The sequence below is a fragment of the Acomys minous genome (assembly GCF_964271855.1).
Source record: "Acomys minous genome assembly, chromosome: 1".
Classification (NCBI taxonomy): Eukaryota; Metazoa; Chordata; class Mammalia; order Rodentia; family Muridae; genus Acomys; species Acomys minous.
The window spans coordinates 12,025,982-12,043,735 of record NC_140483.1 but is presented as its reverse complement, the minus strand read 5'-3'; the positions used below and the strand labels follow the sequence as shown (position 1 = coordinate 12,043,735).

The window sequence follows — 17,754 nt, the reverse complement described above, 5'->3', positions numbered from 1 at the left end:
GTTATCCCTGGAACTGGAATCTCAAAAAAGTGTTTCATAAGTAAATGTGTTTACTTTTTAAAAAATGTTTACTTTGTTTATTTTTAAGATTAAAATACATGAATAAACATTAATCATTAATTTCTTAAAACCATTTGAAATAGAAAAAAATACATACACACCAAAAACTGACATAACTATTATTTAAGAGGTTGTCACTAAGATAAATAAATAGAACTAAATGCTTCATAATTGTTAATTTTGTTAATGAAAATTTAGTTACTCCAGTTTGCGAAAGAAAATAGGGACTTTCTCAATATTTTCTGGATTATATGTTATTTTCAATATGAACATATTACAATAAAAACACTGAAAAACTGAGTATTTAAAACAGCTATTGTGTTATTGTGCACATCCTTTTTTAAAACTTGTTTTTATTTTGGAAAAATAAATATTTTATCCTAAAATCATTAGTTTTATAACCATAGAAAAATGAAATAAGGCATACAAATCAGAAGTGTATAAATGAAAAAGCTAAAATATATATGAAATAAATAACTTGAGGAAAACCTACAACTGCTAGTAGCATCGAATTGCACATGCACAAGACAGCTAACAAAGAGGCCCTCAGCCAGTCAACACGCTGAGCACACAGGACTATGGAGTTCTCAGCCCTAATGAGATATACATATCACTCATCTCCCCTCAAGGTGCAGGGACTTCTGGGAAGAAGGACAAAAAGATTGTAGGAGACAGAGGCGGAGGATGACTTCAAGAAAACATTGTTTTCCAGATACAATTGAGAGTTGCATATAAAAACTCACAGTGATTACAATGGCAAGTACTGTACACACTCTAATTTCATGATTTTTAATAATGTATGTGTGTGCATGTGTGTGTGTGCAAGTGTGCATGAATGTACTCGTGCAGTGCTCCTAGAGGCCAGAAGAGGACAGCAGACACCCTGGGACGGAAGTTGTAGATGGTAGTGAGTTATCATGTGGAGGCTGTGGATCACAGCCAGGTCCTCTGCACCAACAGCAGCCAATGCTCTTAACCACAGCGTCACTGCCCAGCCCTAACATAACCATTTTTATCCTATCCACGCTTGAGCATTCTTTGACTTTTTAAACCCAATACAAATAGTAAGGAAGTTTTTACAAGAGTTCCTTTTTTCCCCTTAAGATTAGTTTGTTTCACATATGGAACAACATATAAGTTGAGTTTTAATATACAGCATCACACACACACACACACACACACACACACACACACACACACACACACTCAGGCATTTGTTATACCTCATTCACATCCATGTAGTAAGTGCACAGTTCACTGTTAACATGTGATGTTCATTATGATTTTACGACTGTCCAACATATCTAAAATTAAAATTTACTAGCTTCTCTCCATCATGCACCCACCACTTAAAGGTAAATTGGGGAAAACTCAGCTACAGCCATGTTATAGCGTTGCAAGAAATCTTACAAAACTAAATCATCTCCTAGAAATGGTCTTAAGTAGAAAAGCACAAGCCTGGCTGGAAACGCCAGCGTGGTTCTAAATAAGCTCTGTGGAACTTACAGGCAGGTTCTTTCTGCAGCTCCACCCCGAACTGTGGATTGCAGAAAGGGGAATAGTCGGTGTTTCGGGGTCTTGGGGAACCCTGAATCCAGGTGCGCTGTAAGTGAACCACATGACACTAACTCAGCAGAGTCACTTCTCTAATAGGGATGTGATCAAAACTCTGTTCCAACCTGCCAAATTAGGAAAAGCAATTGCCATCCTTAATGGCATCCACATTTTAAGCACAAAAATATTAAAAACAACAATGCAACATATGAACATTCGAATTACTTAATTCATTAAATCATTAAGCCAAACTGGATATTTAAGACAGAAAGTACAGAGAGTTATTTTCAAGTCATGTCACCTGAAAAATGCAGGTATTCTGGTTATGACTAGAAGATCAGGCAGAAAAGGAGGGGTTTGATGTCAGGTCCTTAAGCAACTATTTCAGAAATGTGCCTGTTTCAGCAAGCCCCATTTTAGGGTGAAGAAGGGACACTACCAGCTTTCAGTTCCCACCTCCCCCACTAGCCTGACACCGGGAAAGAAACAATAACTTGGCATCCCTGAAACAACCTTCAGCTCCTGTGAGCACTGTGTCTCCTTTCTAGCCAGCTTTAACAATGTCTCACGACATAGTCCAAGCGTTATGTAAAGGTGTGCCATTTCCCCCATAACTTCTACAGTTAAATACGCCAGAGCCCAAAGACTTCTGAGCCATATCACACAGAACTGTCAAGTCTGTATGGAAGAATCTGAACAAGGAACCCTTTTCCTCGGAGTAAATGAGACCAACTGCAAACATCTCCCTTGAAGCTGCTTAAGTAAACATGATGTGTCAAGTCAATTGTAGCAACTTTCAACTCCCTTTTGGCAAAGGAATTTTCTTTCAAGGCTTTGTGGGTCAGAGACCTGGCCCTCTGTAAGGAAAATTTCTTCAAAGGAAGCACAAGAGAAGGGCCTCACAACAGTTCTGACAAGAAGTACACTGGGGCTTCCGATGCCTTTGGGATTGACAGGGTTAGTCTATGCAGGCTGGCTTCAGAGGGCTGGCCCCCAGCCAGTCACTTCTGCACTCACTTGCCTTCTATCCTGTGTTAATCCCTCTTTTAAAAAGAAATACAGGTATTATTTACCAGGAAGATCTAAAGTTCATCTCCAAACAGTGCACTGTGACACTGTTCGTGTTCCATCTGAAATGTGTTCCCCAAAAGGTGCCTATGCTGAAGGCTTGCTGCCAGCTGATGGCGCTATTGAGGGAGGCTGAATCATGAGGATGCTTTGGGTAGCTCAAGTTGGATGGGTTCTTAAGGAGATGAAGCTGGGCTGAAGAATAGATGCCATTATAAATGCGCCTTTAAGGGTAAACCGTGTCTCTCTGCAAAGTGGACACCTTCCCTCCATCAGAGTGTACTGCCATATTGTACTCACCACAGACCCATCCTCCACCAAGGCGTACTGCCATATTCTCCGTCATCAGCCCTAGAAGCAAGAGTCAAATGACCGCAGACTGACACCCCAGTCAAGTAAATCTTTTCTTCCCTTAAGTTGTTTACATCAAGAAGAAATAGCATTGGATTATTCTTTAAAGGAAAAAAAAAGTGTAAAGACGGTCTCTAACAACAGATGAGTCATCAAAGTACATAAAAATGTCATCCTCCATTGAACTGTGTCCTAGTCACTGTTCTACTGCTGTAAATAGACACCATGACCAAAGCAACTCTTACAAAAGAAAGCATTTAATTGAGGACTCACAGTTTCAGAACTTTAGTCCATTATCAGGATGGTGGGGAGCATGGTAGCACACAAGCACTAGGAGGAGAGCTCCATTCTTAGCTAAGAGCTACATCCTGATCTGCAGGCTGAGAGGAAGAGACACCTGGCTTAAGCCCATGCTCAGTGGCATACTTCATTCAACAAGTCTACAACTCCTAATCCTTCTAATCCTTTCAAATACTGCCACTCCCTGGTGACTAAGCATTCATTAATAAACGCCTCTGGGGCATTTTAATCAAATGACAGAATTAAACTATGCAGTGAAGGAAAGGCTGACTAGTATGGTGACTGTGCTAGCTTTTCCAATGTACTCTTAAAGCATCCAGTAGATGCTCAATCAACACATACACCAGTAAGCAACATGCTTTCATGGCCTCCACATCAGATCCTGCCCTCAGGTTCCTGCTCTGCTTGAGTTCCTGCCCTCACTGCTTTTAATAATGAACTGTTAAATGGACTATGAGTAAAATAAAGCCTTTCTGGACTGGAGAGATGGCTCAGAGGTTAAGAGCACTGGCTGCTCTTCCAGAAGTTCTGAGTTTAATTCCCAGCAACCACATGGTAGCTCATAACCATCTATAGTGAGATCTGGTGCCCTCTTCTGGCCTGCAGACATACATGCAGGAAGACTGTTGTATACATAAATCTTTAAAAAAAAAAAAAGTCTCTCCTCCCCAAGTTGCTTCATCACATCAATAATAGCCCCTAACTAAGACAAAAGACATCAAATTAAATCTACACATTTCTTTCTAACTTGCACCATGTAAGTATTTTCAAACTTGTTCAAATGGCAAAGACCAGAAAAATCAGTTTGTGCACTGAGTGTCTCCCATGGGCCAAGTGCCAATGGCCTGGTTAGCAATCTGTGTTGCCATGGTGATGGGACCTTTAGAAAGTAGGGCCTAATGAGAGGAAGTGAGGTCACCAGGATGTGCCCTTGAAGAACATTGGTTTTGTACTGTAATGACCAAAATATCTGCTAGAAACAACTCAGGAGAGAAGGGTCTGTTTGGCTTGTGGTTTCAGAGATTCCTAAGCATCACAGTGAAGGCATGGCAGCATTCATGGTGTTCATGATGCAGAAAGATGTGATGACGATGTCACCTCTCAGTGGAGCCAGACAGAGACTGCATAACCTTGCCAACAGGCTAGTTTTGCCAACTAGATCCCTCCTCCTAAAGGTTCCATTGCCTTCCCGGATGTCACCAGCCTCTGGAACAAGTTCTTAAAACATGAGCCTGTGGGTCATTTCAGAGTCAAATCACAATGAAAGGAACAATGAACCCTGGGCTCATCACTGGTTTTGCTTCCTGGCTGTAGTTAAGTAAACAAGGCCTCCTACAGCACATGTTCCCACCGAGTTATGACATGTCAGCAGGAGACCAATGCCTCCTCCAACACATGCCTCCACTGTGGGATGACATGCCAGTGGGAGCCCAAGGCAATGGATGTTCAAATTTTCTGAAATAAACCTTTCCTCCTTTTCAGATGGTTGCCTCAGGTATTTTATCACAGTATGAGAAAGTTCTTGTAGCATTATAAATTAAACATCAGACTGGCTCTTTGTGAGATATGATACCATAAATATAAACTTCACTAGAAGAAAACAGTGCTATCGACATTGTTTTGAAACAAATTCAACCAACGTTCTGGATATCATAATTTTAAAAAAGCTTTCAATCTTAAATAATCACTTCACATGTGCATTAATATGTCACCTAGTGGTTCATTTGTTTTGCTATCAATGTTTGCTAATAGAAAGGAACAATAGATTTGAACAATTTATGAGAAACATAAACTGAGCAGATCCCATCCCATTAGTGTATCATTTGTCTGTAAATTGAGGGGGAAAGGCCTTCAATAGCCTTAGCAGGACAAAATGCAGGTGCCTTATGGGAAACCAGAGTCCCACAGCAGCTGAAGACTCTCAGCTACCGCCTAATTGGGGCAAGTAAAGGAGAGCTGTGGAGGTCCCTGGGCAAACTGCCCCTGAGACACATGCCCTTCTAAGGCCATGGCCAGTGGGGACACCTCTTTCTTCTTCAGTCCAGGAAAAAGAAAAACGTCAGGTGAGCCAGAGACCTTCCTGAGGGATCTGTACTGCAAAAGGGCTTTGCTAACAACACGATGTCACAACAACCCCCTTACACTTCTCTCCAATGTGCCCAGTGCTTTCCCAGGGGCAAGATGGTACATGGCACACAACAGGATGCTGGGGCAGACTGGAAGCTCTGTGCTGCCCATTATGCTAGAATGACTTACAAACAATGGAGAGGAATTGGAAACTAGTTACCTCTCATGAAATGTTACTTACATTGACACACAACATATTTTAAAAACAAATCAGTGAATAGGCCTTGCTAAAGCTGTCTTAATTTCTGGCTAGGAATGCCTGGTAGTTTTAACTCAAAAAATAAAAAAGGTTAAGGTCCTCAAATTTAAGAGTCTAAGGAGCTGGGCGTGGTGGCACACGCTTTTAATTCCAGTACCCGGGAAGAGTAGGTAGGCAGATTGCTGTGAGTTTGAGGCCAGCCTGGCCTACAAAGGGAGTCCAGTATATCCAGGGCTACATAGAGAAAACCTGTCTCAAACCTTGGCCCCAAAAAAAGAAAGAAAAAAGATGTGCACCACCACACACACTGTTAAGAGTCTAAGACAGTGGTTCTCAATCTGTGGGTGGTAACCCAACCCTTTTATAGGGGTCACATATCAGGTATCCTACATATCAAATAATTACATTACAATTGATAACAGTAACAACACGAGGAACTGTATGAAAGGGTCGCAGCATCAAGAAGGTTGAGAACCACTGGTCTGGTCTATCGGGTTCAGATCTGCTGCTTAGGGAGTAAAGACAGACAAGAAGAGGGGAGAGACCATGCTAAGAAAGCAGCACACATTAGGTTTGGCTGTGGGCCTAGGACTCATGAGCAGAAACAGCTTGTACTGCCAAGCAGGCTAGATGAAGACACTGCGCTTAGGCTCGCAGCCATATCCCTATAATGTGTGTGCATGCCCCTGACTCGGGCTAAACTACAGTGTATGCATCAGGCACCGTGGGAACATCCTGAGATCTGTGTTTAGTCAGAGTGGCGGGACTGTAACATCTGTTCTCCATATCTTATATCAAAAGAAAGTCATGGATGGTTATAAAAAGGAAGAAGACAAAATCATGAGGGTGCAGGTCACAGGGAACTGGAAGGGAGAAATACGAGTAGATGTGATCATATTTCATTGTATACATGTATGAAATTCTAGAGAATCAAGAAAAATATGTTTAAAAGGAAGCCATCTTTTATGTGCTGCCATTGATGGAGTATAAACATTTTCTATTCCAGGGCATACATGTACACACACACACACAGACACACACACACATTAGAAATTTTAAAGAGATCAATGAAGTAGACATTTTAAAGCATTCTAAATTATTAGCCAGGTGTTCAAAAGCCATCACTGAGATAATTTTATTAATAATTATTTCTTTGTTACTACAACGGGAGCAGTATATTGAACATGCTTGAACAAGACTTAACTCCGAGTTATATGACTAAGCATATGGTTTTAGGGGATTGTCACATACACATACAAGGATAACTAATACACACACAGAGCCAAGGAGAAAAAGCTCGTCTTCAGTTGTCTTACTAAATCATGATATTTGTTTCTCAGCTCTGCCCATTAACTGCCACAGGTTGTCTTTACGTACTAAGAAATGGCATGCCATGAATGGCTGTCCTCCAGCCAAGCAACTGCCATCTTGGGGAATTCAGCTGTGCCCCCTTGCAAAGATCATCCTGGCTGAGCTGGTCAATGGTTTACCGTCCTCCAGCACAGAGGTGTGGTGTGGGAGAGTTGATCCTGACTACATAGCTGCTCCTACCATCTGGCCATGCTGTACATGGCCTTGGAAGGGCCTGCAGTATACAGAGGCTGGAAAAGATCAGAGGGGTCTCCATCACTGCAGCACAGGCAAGGTCTCTGTGCCCTTCTGGGTAAAGCTTTTCAGGTGCAACCAGTGACTACAATGCCAGTTCCTTAAGTCCTATCACTGTGTGAATGCCATCTTCGGGCCCTGCTTCAGATCTTCTCACTCTGAATCTGCTTCTAAAAGTGACCCTCAGAGAATTCACATGCACACTCAAATTTAAGAGTAGTCCTGTAAACACAGACGTGTGAGCATTTTCATCATCTGATGTGTAGTGTCTGAGAATACTAAACACTTAGCCACCTACTGTTCAATAGCAAATGGTTTGGTATTTAAAAGTGGAAGTTACATCACATACTAATTTCTACACTGTGTACGTGTGTGTGTGTGTGTGTGTGTGTGTGTGTGTGTGTGTGTATTGTACATACAGGCATTGTACATGTGTATTGGCAGTTGTGCTTGCCCAAAGTGTGGAGGCCAAAGGTCAACATCAGGTGTCTTCTTCTATTATTCTCTATTTTTGTTTGTTTTATATAACCCTGGGTGGTCTTGAACTCAGAGACCAGGCTGGCCTCAACCTCACAGAGGGCTGGGATTACAGGAGTGTGCCAGCACACCCTGTCCCCACTGAACCTGGAACTCTCCATTTTGGCTAGACTGGTTGACCAGTGAGTCTTAGGATCCTCCCATCCCTGCTCACTTGGGTTATAGGTGTAACTACCACACCCAGCTTCTACATGGACAACCTCATGCTTACACAACAAGCACCTTCATTGCCCACTGACCCCTGTCCAAATATATACATACACACATATACATGCACACACATAGATACACATAAACATGAATGTATATATGTATATATGTATTTTTTTAATGTGTAGTTCTCTGAAGAGATATGTACGTAGCCTATACTATGGCTTTGGAATCACCCGAGGGTCCGCTGTGATTGGAGGTTTGACACCCAGGCTCGGAGTACTGAGAAGTGCTGTGGTATCTTAAGAGGTAGGGCCTAGTAAGAGGTACTTACGTCACTGGAGACATAAGGTAGTTTTCCTGAAATACTTTGGCAGTTCTTCTGGGACCATCTGGGGGTGTTCTTAAGTGGCTTACTTTTTTTTCCCCTCAAGCCAGCATAATTACCTGCCCATTTCTGTGGTTCCAGGTCAGCCTGTTCTATACAGATCAGAGTTCCAGATCAGCCCATGCCACAGTGAGACGCTGTCTAGCGGGGGGGGGGGGGGGCACTAGCATCTCCTGTCTCCCTCGTCCCTAGTGTCGGATGTGCCCATTTGCCCCTGACCATGCTTCCACCACCGTTGCCACCATATTACACACCCAGGCACTGAGCTATGTCTCTGAGCCTCCCAAACTATGAACTAAACAAAGCTCCTTTCTTTAATAAGTAACCTGTATCAGGTGTCCTGTCACAAAAATAAATACTTCTTTCTATAGAAAAACTTCATAATTACTTCTTTCACCCTTAGCCTCTTGCACTGCATTATCAATTGTAGGAAACAGACACTGTACTTTCTGTAAACTACTACCAATGCACTAACATAGATCAACTCAAAGCTACAAACAATGCTATTTTTTGTCACTAGGAAAGAGCCAGTGCCTCAGTACACAGTAGCAACATAATTAGTGTTTACTAAGTAAATATGAGGTGATTCCTCTATCACTTGGGTCCTCCGATGTAAGCGTCATGGCAAGTGCTTCCTGGGTATTTTGTTCATCCTCACAATAAGCCTTATGGGTGGGACCTGGAAAACAGCTTCTCCATTCTTTCATACCTAGTGATCAATTAACTTTAAAGTCAGGGCTGGTTCTAGAACCCACCAACCAGGGCAGAGCTCCATCAAGCTTTTCAGGCAATAGCTCCCCACTTCTATGAGTAGAATTTCCTTCTACTGCTCTGACTCTTAGCCCCATGATGTTTCACATTCTCGACAACATACAAAGTAAGACAACATTAAGATGGATCCATAGCCTAAGAAAAGGAAAACAAATAGTCCTGATTATGCTACAGTTGACTAGCACACCACACCGAGAAGGGTGAAGGACCTAATCAACGCTAACTGAAATTGCTACACTGTGAGATGAAAGACACTGAACTGCAAACAAGTATTACATTCCAATTAGCACACTCATTTCTCCCATAGCATAAACTAGCAACACTAGAGCTACTTGGTTTCTCAGATGGGTGCCACTGGCATGCCACCTTTTTCTTTCCTTCTTAGGGAAGAGGGAGAAGCCTCACTATGTAGTCCACTCTGACCTCCAGCCACACAGTCCCACGTGCAGGGTTATAGGCATGGTCTCCCTGCATGGCTCACACACTGCCATTTTGCACCATGGCATTCCTTGCTGTGATGGTGTTAGAAGCATCCTTGACCTGGAGATGCCATTAAGCCCACTCCAAGCCTGACCGTTAAAATATCCCCCAACACTTGCAACTGTCCCTAGGGGCAAAGCTGTCTCAGTGGAAAACCAGTGCCTTATATGCACACTCAGAGCAGGTGACCCCACCTGTCCATTCTCATTTTCCATAGTGGTCTACTAGGTCCTTAATATCCTCCAAATATGGGCAATAGAATTTGCATTTTGTTCTTTTGTAAAACTTTCTTTTTCTTTCTTTCTTTCTTTTTTTGTTTGTTTTTTGTTTTTTGTTTTTTGTTTTGAGATAGGGTTTCTCTGTTTAGCCTTAGCTGTCCTAGACTTGCTGTGTAGACTAGGCTTGCCTCAAACTCACAATGAACCACCTGCCTCTGCTTCCCAAATGCTGGGATTAAAGGCGTTCGCCAACATGCCCGGCCCTTTGTGAAACTACTTTTAAAGCCTAGACTAAGAGACTCTCTCCTTTTCTCTAACTGCAGGAATCCAAGCCCACAGAATGGAAAGTGAGAGAGAGTCAGGATCTTCCTAAGTGAGACTCACAAGCCAACAAACTCCCATCTGCCAAGAGATCATGGAGCAAATAACAGTCTGAGCCTCGGGGATGGCACACCCTGTGCAGAACTTTTTGAACCCATTACGGTACGAAGACAAAAGACTTAGGCTATTTATTAAGCACTTCTTCTACGGCAGGAAATAGGAAGATCTGATCAGCTCAGTCACGAGCAATGCTTAGAAACAATGGAGTCCATTCAGAGCACTGCTAAACTCTGGTTATTGCTTCACTATTCCAGGCATTGGCTGTGTTCAAAAAAAAAAAAAAAACAACGCCTAGATTACAAAATGATCTCATTTTACAGAAGAAAAACATATATGGTAGTTAACAGGCCAAAAGGAGAGGCAAACAATAAGGAGACCCCATCTCAAACAAGGTGGAAGGCAGGGCCAATGTCAAAGTTGTGCCCTGACCACCAGGTGTGCCGCTGTGTGTACGCACACAGGCAAATATAGAAACACACACACACACACACACACACACACACAAATACACATACACATCATACACAAAAACATTAAATAGTTTTTCTGTGTCAGACACAATACCAAGAATTTTAAATAAATTATACCCTTTACTCCTCACAACAACCCAAAGGTATTATCAATACCCCATTCTGCCATGTGAAGATGTATTTCACCTGTATTTTCTAGAATTTTCCTGGCTGTTTTCACATGTTTTTATTCTAGAAAAGCATTTAAGTCATGAACAAGTCCTAAAATGAACAAGTCCTAAAAAGAGCCTGCCAAGCCTGGTAGCATGTGCCTGTGTCTCAGCGCTCAGGAGCCTGAGGCAAGAAGACTGCCATGAGTGCAAAAGCCAGGTCAGGATGCATAAGACACCATCTCAACAAAACAACAAAACAGGTCAAAAGCAAGTCAGGCACCCTTTTAGCAGGCCTCTTTCTGATAAATGCTTGTTGGTACTATATTTCAAATTAAAATTAATATTTGCCCATCAAGTGTCCAGAAAGGCACCAACCACTTCCATTTGCTCTTTAAGCTCCTCCCACAAAAGGAAAAAGAGAAAGTAGTCAAACTAATTCATAGTGCATTTTAAGTATCCTTAAGGTATATGCAGAAAACATGCCTTTAACAGTAGAAATTTAACAGCCTTTAACAGTAGAAATTAGGGCCCTCTGTGACTTAAGGCTCAACAAGCTAAGTGATTCAGCAGCTCAACTGCATTACAAGCCAGGGATCCCTGTCTTCTGTGCTCTCCTCACCAACTCCACAGCAGCAGTTAACCAGAGCAACCACATTTCAATTAAAACTCAACATAGTAATACAGGTGGTCAGAATTCTTCATGGAGGTTAACGTTAATAAATTCACTTAAAAGCTAGGAAAGATTAGGCAGAGCATCAAACTCTCTCACTGTATGCTGCTTGCTTTGTTCTTTTGTTGCTTGAATCAACTAACTTTCATTCTGAGCTTTCCCAGCTGACACTCTATGGGTTTCTGCAAGCCTCACCAGCTCCTTAGGGAGGAAGGCTTCCCTGGCTAAGATGTAGTGTTGGGCTGAGACAGTTCTGCATGTAAAGGTGACTGTTGTACAAGCCTAGTGACCTAGGTTGAACAGTGGACCATGGAAAGATGGAAGGAGAGACCTGACTCCATCAAAGTTGCCCTCTGACCTCCACATGGATGATGTGGCATGTGTCCCCTCGCATATACACATCATGTGCACACACAATAACCATAAATAAAATTCTAATGTGTTTAATTTGATGCTACTATAATGAAAAATAATCGCTTACAAGGAGTTAATTGTAAAACACATGCCTTAACCAGGAAAGTAAATAGTATTTCTCACCCCAGCACAAATTATCACTTGTGTTTTCCTCAGTTTTTAAATTGCCTGGTTTTTAATTTTCTGTGAAAAACAGCTTTGTTGGTGCTATGTGACGCCTGTGACTAACATGCTCCCAGTCAATATTTACACCCAAAAATATTTTTTCTTTTATTAGTATCTGTTATTTAAATTAAACAAGCCACTTCTTGGCACTAAGGATCTCTAGTGCTGGAAAATTACAAGAGTATTTGTACTTTCCTTAAGTTATTAAAGGCTCGAGAGACCCAGGACTTAGAAAACCCACAAAATACAACAGTAGCCCATTTCTAGCAGAAGGATGATTCCAGTCTTCAATTAATCAAAGAGATTATGAGAATTTATTAGCCCCAATTTTGTATGGAAACAAACATACAAAACTTTGATGACTATACTAATGCTAATCTGTTTATTGATAAATATAAGAAATTTCTGAGATAATAAGAACACGTTTTGAGTATGGTGACTCAGAAGACAAATCATTTGGGTTTTTCTACAGGAAAATCTATTGTCTGCCATCAGTGTTTTAAGCTCAGTTGTTAAATAATCATGAACAAGCTGCAGGGTGGGGGTGGGGCACACTTTCAATCCTAGCACGTGGAGAGCTGAGGCAGGAGGATGCAAACGCCAGCCTGGGGACACAGAGCAAGACCCTCTGGTAAACACTAAAAATTAAAAAGAACTTAAGACTAAAAATCTATGAATGGATCATCACTTATTTTCATTTGTTTAATAAAAGTAATGCAGGAATGTAACACATTTAATAAAATAATTCTCAAAGAAAAGATTAATTTATTTGCCAAATGCCAATTCATGAGGTCTCAGTATATAGCTGCTGCGACTGCGCTGGGCTCATTCAATCAAGTCAAACATAATCTTTAAACACCTCTGCAGGTATACATGGACAGGCCCACATACGGTACGCTTTGGTCTTCTTCTCATGAAGTAATACATATAACTCTACAGCTGAGCTCTCACTTCTCTCCTGGCCACGCCTTCAGTCAGCAGCAGCAGAGCCGACCTGTGTCTAGTCGCTGTGAGATCACCGCACCGTACAGACACAACCTTATTCTCTCCGTGTCATTCTTCCCGCCTGAGAGCAGTCAGATCCCTCCTGTGTGTGCCACGTGCCTCTCACCCTGACGCCCAGGAGACCTTGGCTCCTTAGGTCATCTTCTCTCTAAGCGCTCTTCAATAGGCACAGAGACCTAGCTCTTGGGAGGAAAGAGAAGCCCAGTGTAGCTGATTTGTAAGCCTGTCTCTCATTGCCCATATTTTATCATATATCACTGCCTAGATAAATTGTAGCAAAATGCTGACATCTTGTATTATCTGCCAGTTAGGGGTAAATTCTTCACAACAAAGATACACTGGACAAGAGACCACAAAACTCAGGCTTTACTCTCAGCTTTGTCACCAACTATTGATGTGGTATTGACAAATTACTTACCCGCTTGGAGGCCCATTTCTTCTACTTAATGAATTGCTTCAGAAAAATAGTTTCTGAAGTCCCTTCACACTCCAGTCGGTGACACTACACTCCAAACAATAACTGAAATTATGACAGCCCTCAGCAGGGAAGTTACCAACAAGTTAAACAAAAACAGTAAGAACAGCATAAAAGAACACAATTAGCTCAAGAAAGCAACTGTCACGTACTTCCATGAGAACACTCTAACTGCCTGTTTACAAACAACAAATGTGCAAACCACAACTATAAATGATCCAGCCACTGTAGCAGGACATATAAAAATTTCACATTATTATGTTTGGCTTAGCTCCGAGTACTACATAGCTTGACAACAAGAGTCTTTTTAAAGATATCGCAAGAGATAAATATGCATAAAATACTTCCGGTCTCTGCTTCTGTCTTAGCCACCCGCCTCCAGATTGCACTTCTCCATCTGTAGCATGAACAGTCAATTGTATGAGAGCCTATTTTCAATTAATGATGATGATGATGATGATAAACAGACAGAAATTCCTGAGATTCATTCATCTACTGCACAGATCTTTGCTGAACATCTACCACATGCCAAGAAAAGGAACAGGGGCCTCTTCCATCACCAGGTGACGCCCATGGCTGCGCACCTCATGATGTTTTCTAACTCAGATGGCCTTCCACAATCTGATTAACTAGAAAGTTTGTTTCATATCCTTTATTTTTTTAAATAAATATTCTGCTGTACTTGTGGCTGGAAATGCAAAGACCATTGGTTTTCACTTTAACTGACAGGACGGCTCAGCTCCCACTGAGGGCAACGCTGAGCTTCAGTGGCCCCTGGCAGAATGCAATTCCTTTCCTGCTCCTCTTCTGGGTTGTACACTAATGGGGACATTGACTGAAATTAAAAATGAAAACAAAACCACAAACAGCTAAAAGTGTTGTAACTATAGGCAGTAGATCATGCTGTAACAGGAGTGTGTGTGTGTGTGTGTGTGTGTGTGTGTGTGTGTGTGTGTGTGTGAATCAGTAATACAGGGCCAATGTTTGAACAATCTGTGTTTATAGAAACAAACCAAAACAGGAGCGGGGCCTATGATATGACAATAACACCTTGTCCCCCAGAACATAATTAGCTCTGAGTGACTACACTTGAAAGGCTTGAACATACAGAACTTGGCTCTGAAGTTTACTCTAGAACAAAAGCCTACTCATATAAATTGCCACTTCAGTTTTTCTTTAGACATAAAAAAAAAAAAAGGGCCTTTAAGGTTAAAGTGCTTTGATGGTTTGGATCCTTCTATTTGATTTTAAAAGACCCATTCCCCATAAGTATGGAGAAAAAAGCCTAAAATAAATATGTCCACCTGGATTAAAAAGCTACAGTGAAAAAAGTTTCTTTTCAACAAATGTAATTCCCAGTTATGCCATGGAAGGCCATGCTCAGCACGGAGCTATGCCTTCCCTCCCCACTCGCCCAGTGGTATGAGAAACTCACCCTAGAAACTGGTACTAGAAGCCATGGCTGCAACTAACACACCTGAGGCAAAGAAATCAAAGAGTAAAACCAATAACGACCATTTTAAAGCACATTTCTAAGAATGAAATATGAGCTTATGAGCACAGGGCATAGTTTTAATTACATCAGAGAAAAACAGACCATATTTCCTGAAGGTTAATGGGGGAGGGACCCCAAAAAAAACCCCAAAAACTACTTCCAGAGGTATCACCACTAATGGCTGTCCTAAACTATCGCTGATAACCATGGAGGGCACAGGGGAAGGAACCCCTACTGTTCTTCCCAGAACTACGCAGAGTTAATAATGTAACTTGGGAGTGAGTTGAAGGCTATCAGAACTTTCTAGTGGCTGGCTCATAAGTTACCTCCGAGCATTCCTGTTTACAGCTGCCTAATAACAAGCGGCAGTGATGGACGTTCTCTTTGTCTGGCAGCAGGAGGCACAGGAAGGGATGCGGATGAGGAACATATTTCACATGGCTACAGCTGACAGGTGTGAAAAACGAGCCAAAGTGTGCAAGTTAATTTTGTAATTAGAAATGCTGAAATCTGTTCAATACTGCTGCCTACAGCCAAGGCATTTTAAAGTGGACAAAGGAGCTATTTTTCTTACTGAACAATTTTATTTTAAGTTATGACTTTTTCTTATTGGAAAAAAAGCTAGATGTTAATAGTTCACAGTAATTGAGTAATTTATTACATTCATACTTTAAACACATGGTTGTATATCATATAGTCAAAGCAAAAACTGAAGATGCTGCTGTTCCTACTTCGTACCAAACAGTGCGGATGCCTAACGCTGTAACTGTTCATTAACTCCTTCACTCAAGCACACCAAAGCAAGGGTCGTAGTAGGGACAGAAACCAACATATGCAGCCCAGCATTTCATGGTCAGACATGAAAGCTACAAACAAAATCTAGAATGAGTACTGCAGAGCTGGTATCAGACTGTAGTAATCAATATGAACTTTAATTTACATGGAATGCAGACATACACATATTTCTTAGCTTGGTTCCTGAAAAACATGAGACTTGAGGGATTGCTACCAAGTGACATGTTAGTAGCAATGATCATTTGAAACACTCAGACCTTGGTTTTAAAATACCATTTTCTATTAAAAGAACCCAGGCCACCAAAGAGAAGGCTGAGTCTGGGACTAAGGCTAGAAGGTACAAAAAGAATTTGGAGTAACTTAATGTAACAGAAAAATAATGAAGGCTGAATAAATGGTGACAATCCATCAAAAGGACAGAGATGATTTACAAGGACTCCCACTAGCTAGACCTGAACTAATTTAAGTATCAAAACATCTAATGCCAATAATAAACTAATTAATGCCAGCAATAAAATATAACCTATTGAATAAAGAATCTGTGAGTTCCAACTAATATAAATAAAACCTAAAGAAGTGAAGCCTTCCTTAGTAGGACAGCACCAATGAATCTGAAAGGATGCAGCAGCTGGCTTCTACTGAGGAGCACATCAGCTTGAATCACACAGGAACTACAAGGGACAAACTAGAACTGGACACTGGGAAACCTCCTGTGCATCTTAACTGAGAGAACACTAGTACCAGCCCAAACTGGTCTCCTGTGCCCACTGACGCGGTGTCCTGGGAGCACAGCATCCTTTCCACAGTTCTCCACAATCTCCTCAAGAGTGATCATTACACAACCCCAAATGGAGGGATAATCTTCAAAACAACTGATTCAAATTCTTCAAAAAATACAAAAGTCAAGAGCGACAGACTACTGCAGATTAAAGAAGGCAGGAGCACTTCGGCAGCACGCTCACAGGCAGAAACGCTTTATACATGTTGAAGCTGAAGCCAGCAGGCAGGGGGATGAAGACTTAAGGCACACCCTTCCACTAACCTTCCTAGTCTGAAGGTTATCAACATAAAACTGATGAATAAGCAGAGCAGCAGTGTGGCAATCACTCACTGTACACACAGCCCTTAGCTGTCGGTGGGCAGATATGGGCAGGCAGACCCCAGCCTCTGAGGACGCCCCAGCTTGAAAGCTCTGCAAAATTTTCTCCTCATGTTCTCTGAGTGCAGCCCACTCTCTGTGGGGTGGAGAATGCTGTACTAACAGTTACACAATTGACGCCCTTTAAAACAAACCTACCTCCTGAGAATTTTTTTTCTCTAAAACCTGTATGTATTGCTTATGGTATCCCTAAGAGAATTGAGGAGGAAAAGTATAACTTTTCATTTTGCTTTATTAATGCCAGACATCATTTTAATGAAAAAACTAATAATTTATAGTGATATTTTCAAAGAGCAGAAAGAAAACAATAAGTAAGAGCAGACGATGAAAAGTGAAAATGTCTCTGAAGTAGAGGGCCTCCGGGGTTAACTGCAGGAGGGAGGGAGAGGTGCACACAGCCTGCAAGCAGCCATCAACACTTGCTGAATCCTTCAAGTAGGAAAGATCCCTCTTGACAGGCAGACAGAAGCTCTGAAAGTCTGACTGAACAGTGGCAGTATCACTCAGAAACAAGGCAGGAGTAACAATGGTTGAGCACACACCGGCCATTACTGTGTTCCTCTGTTTTATTGCATTTAACCCATACACAACACTGACACACCAGTGCCTTCATCACAGTGAAATATGCCATCACTATGTGGAAACTACAAGGGAATCAGCTATTAGAAAACCACTCCCTGCGGAAGACCTCCAGGCCACGTGGTCAGGCTCTCACTCTCTGCTAGTAAGTCACGAGAGCACACAGGTTCAGAGCCTGCTGTGCAC

At 41.8% G+C, this 17,754-nt stretch overlaps 1 protein-coding gene across 8 annotated transcripts in view; it reads right to left on the bottom strand.

Moving 5' to 3' along the window:
• Positions 1-17,754, bottom strand: part of DISP1 (dispatched RND transporter family member 1) — a 140,359-nt gene that overhangs the window by 80,296 nt on the left and 42,309 nt on the right. For 2 of the 8 annotated variants that reach the window (XM_084800380.1, XM_084800383.1), the window contains one exon: positions 1,567-1,663. The exons of 5 other annotated variants lie outside the window; for them this stretch is intronic. The gene's annotated coding sequence lies outside the window, so the exon portion shown is untranslated. Of the gene's footprint in view, positions 1-1,566; positions 1,664-2,982; positions 3,034-17,754 lie in introns of all 8 variants that reach the window. One more of the 8 variants, XM_084800381.1, reaches the window with a different exon arrangement.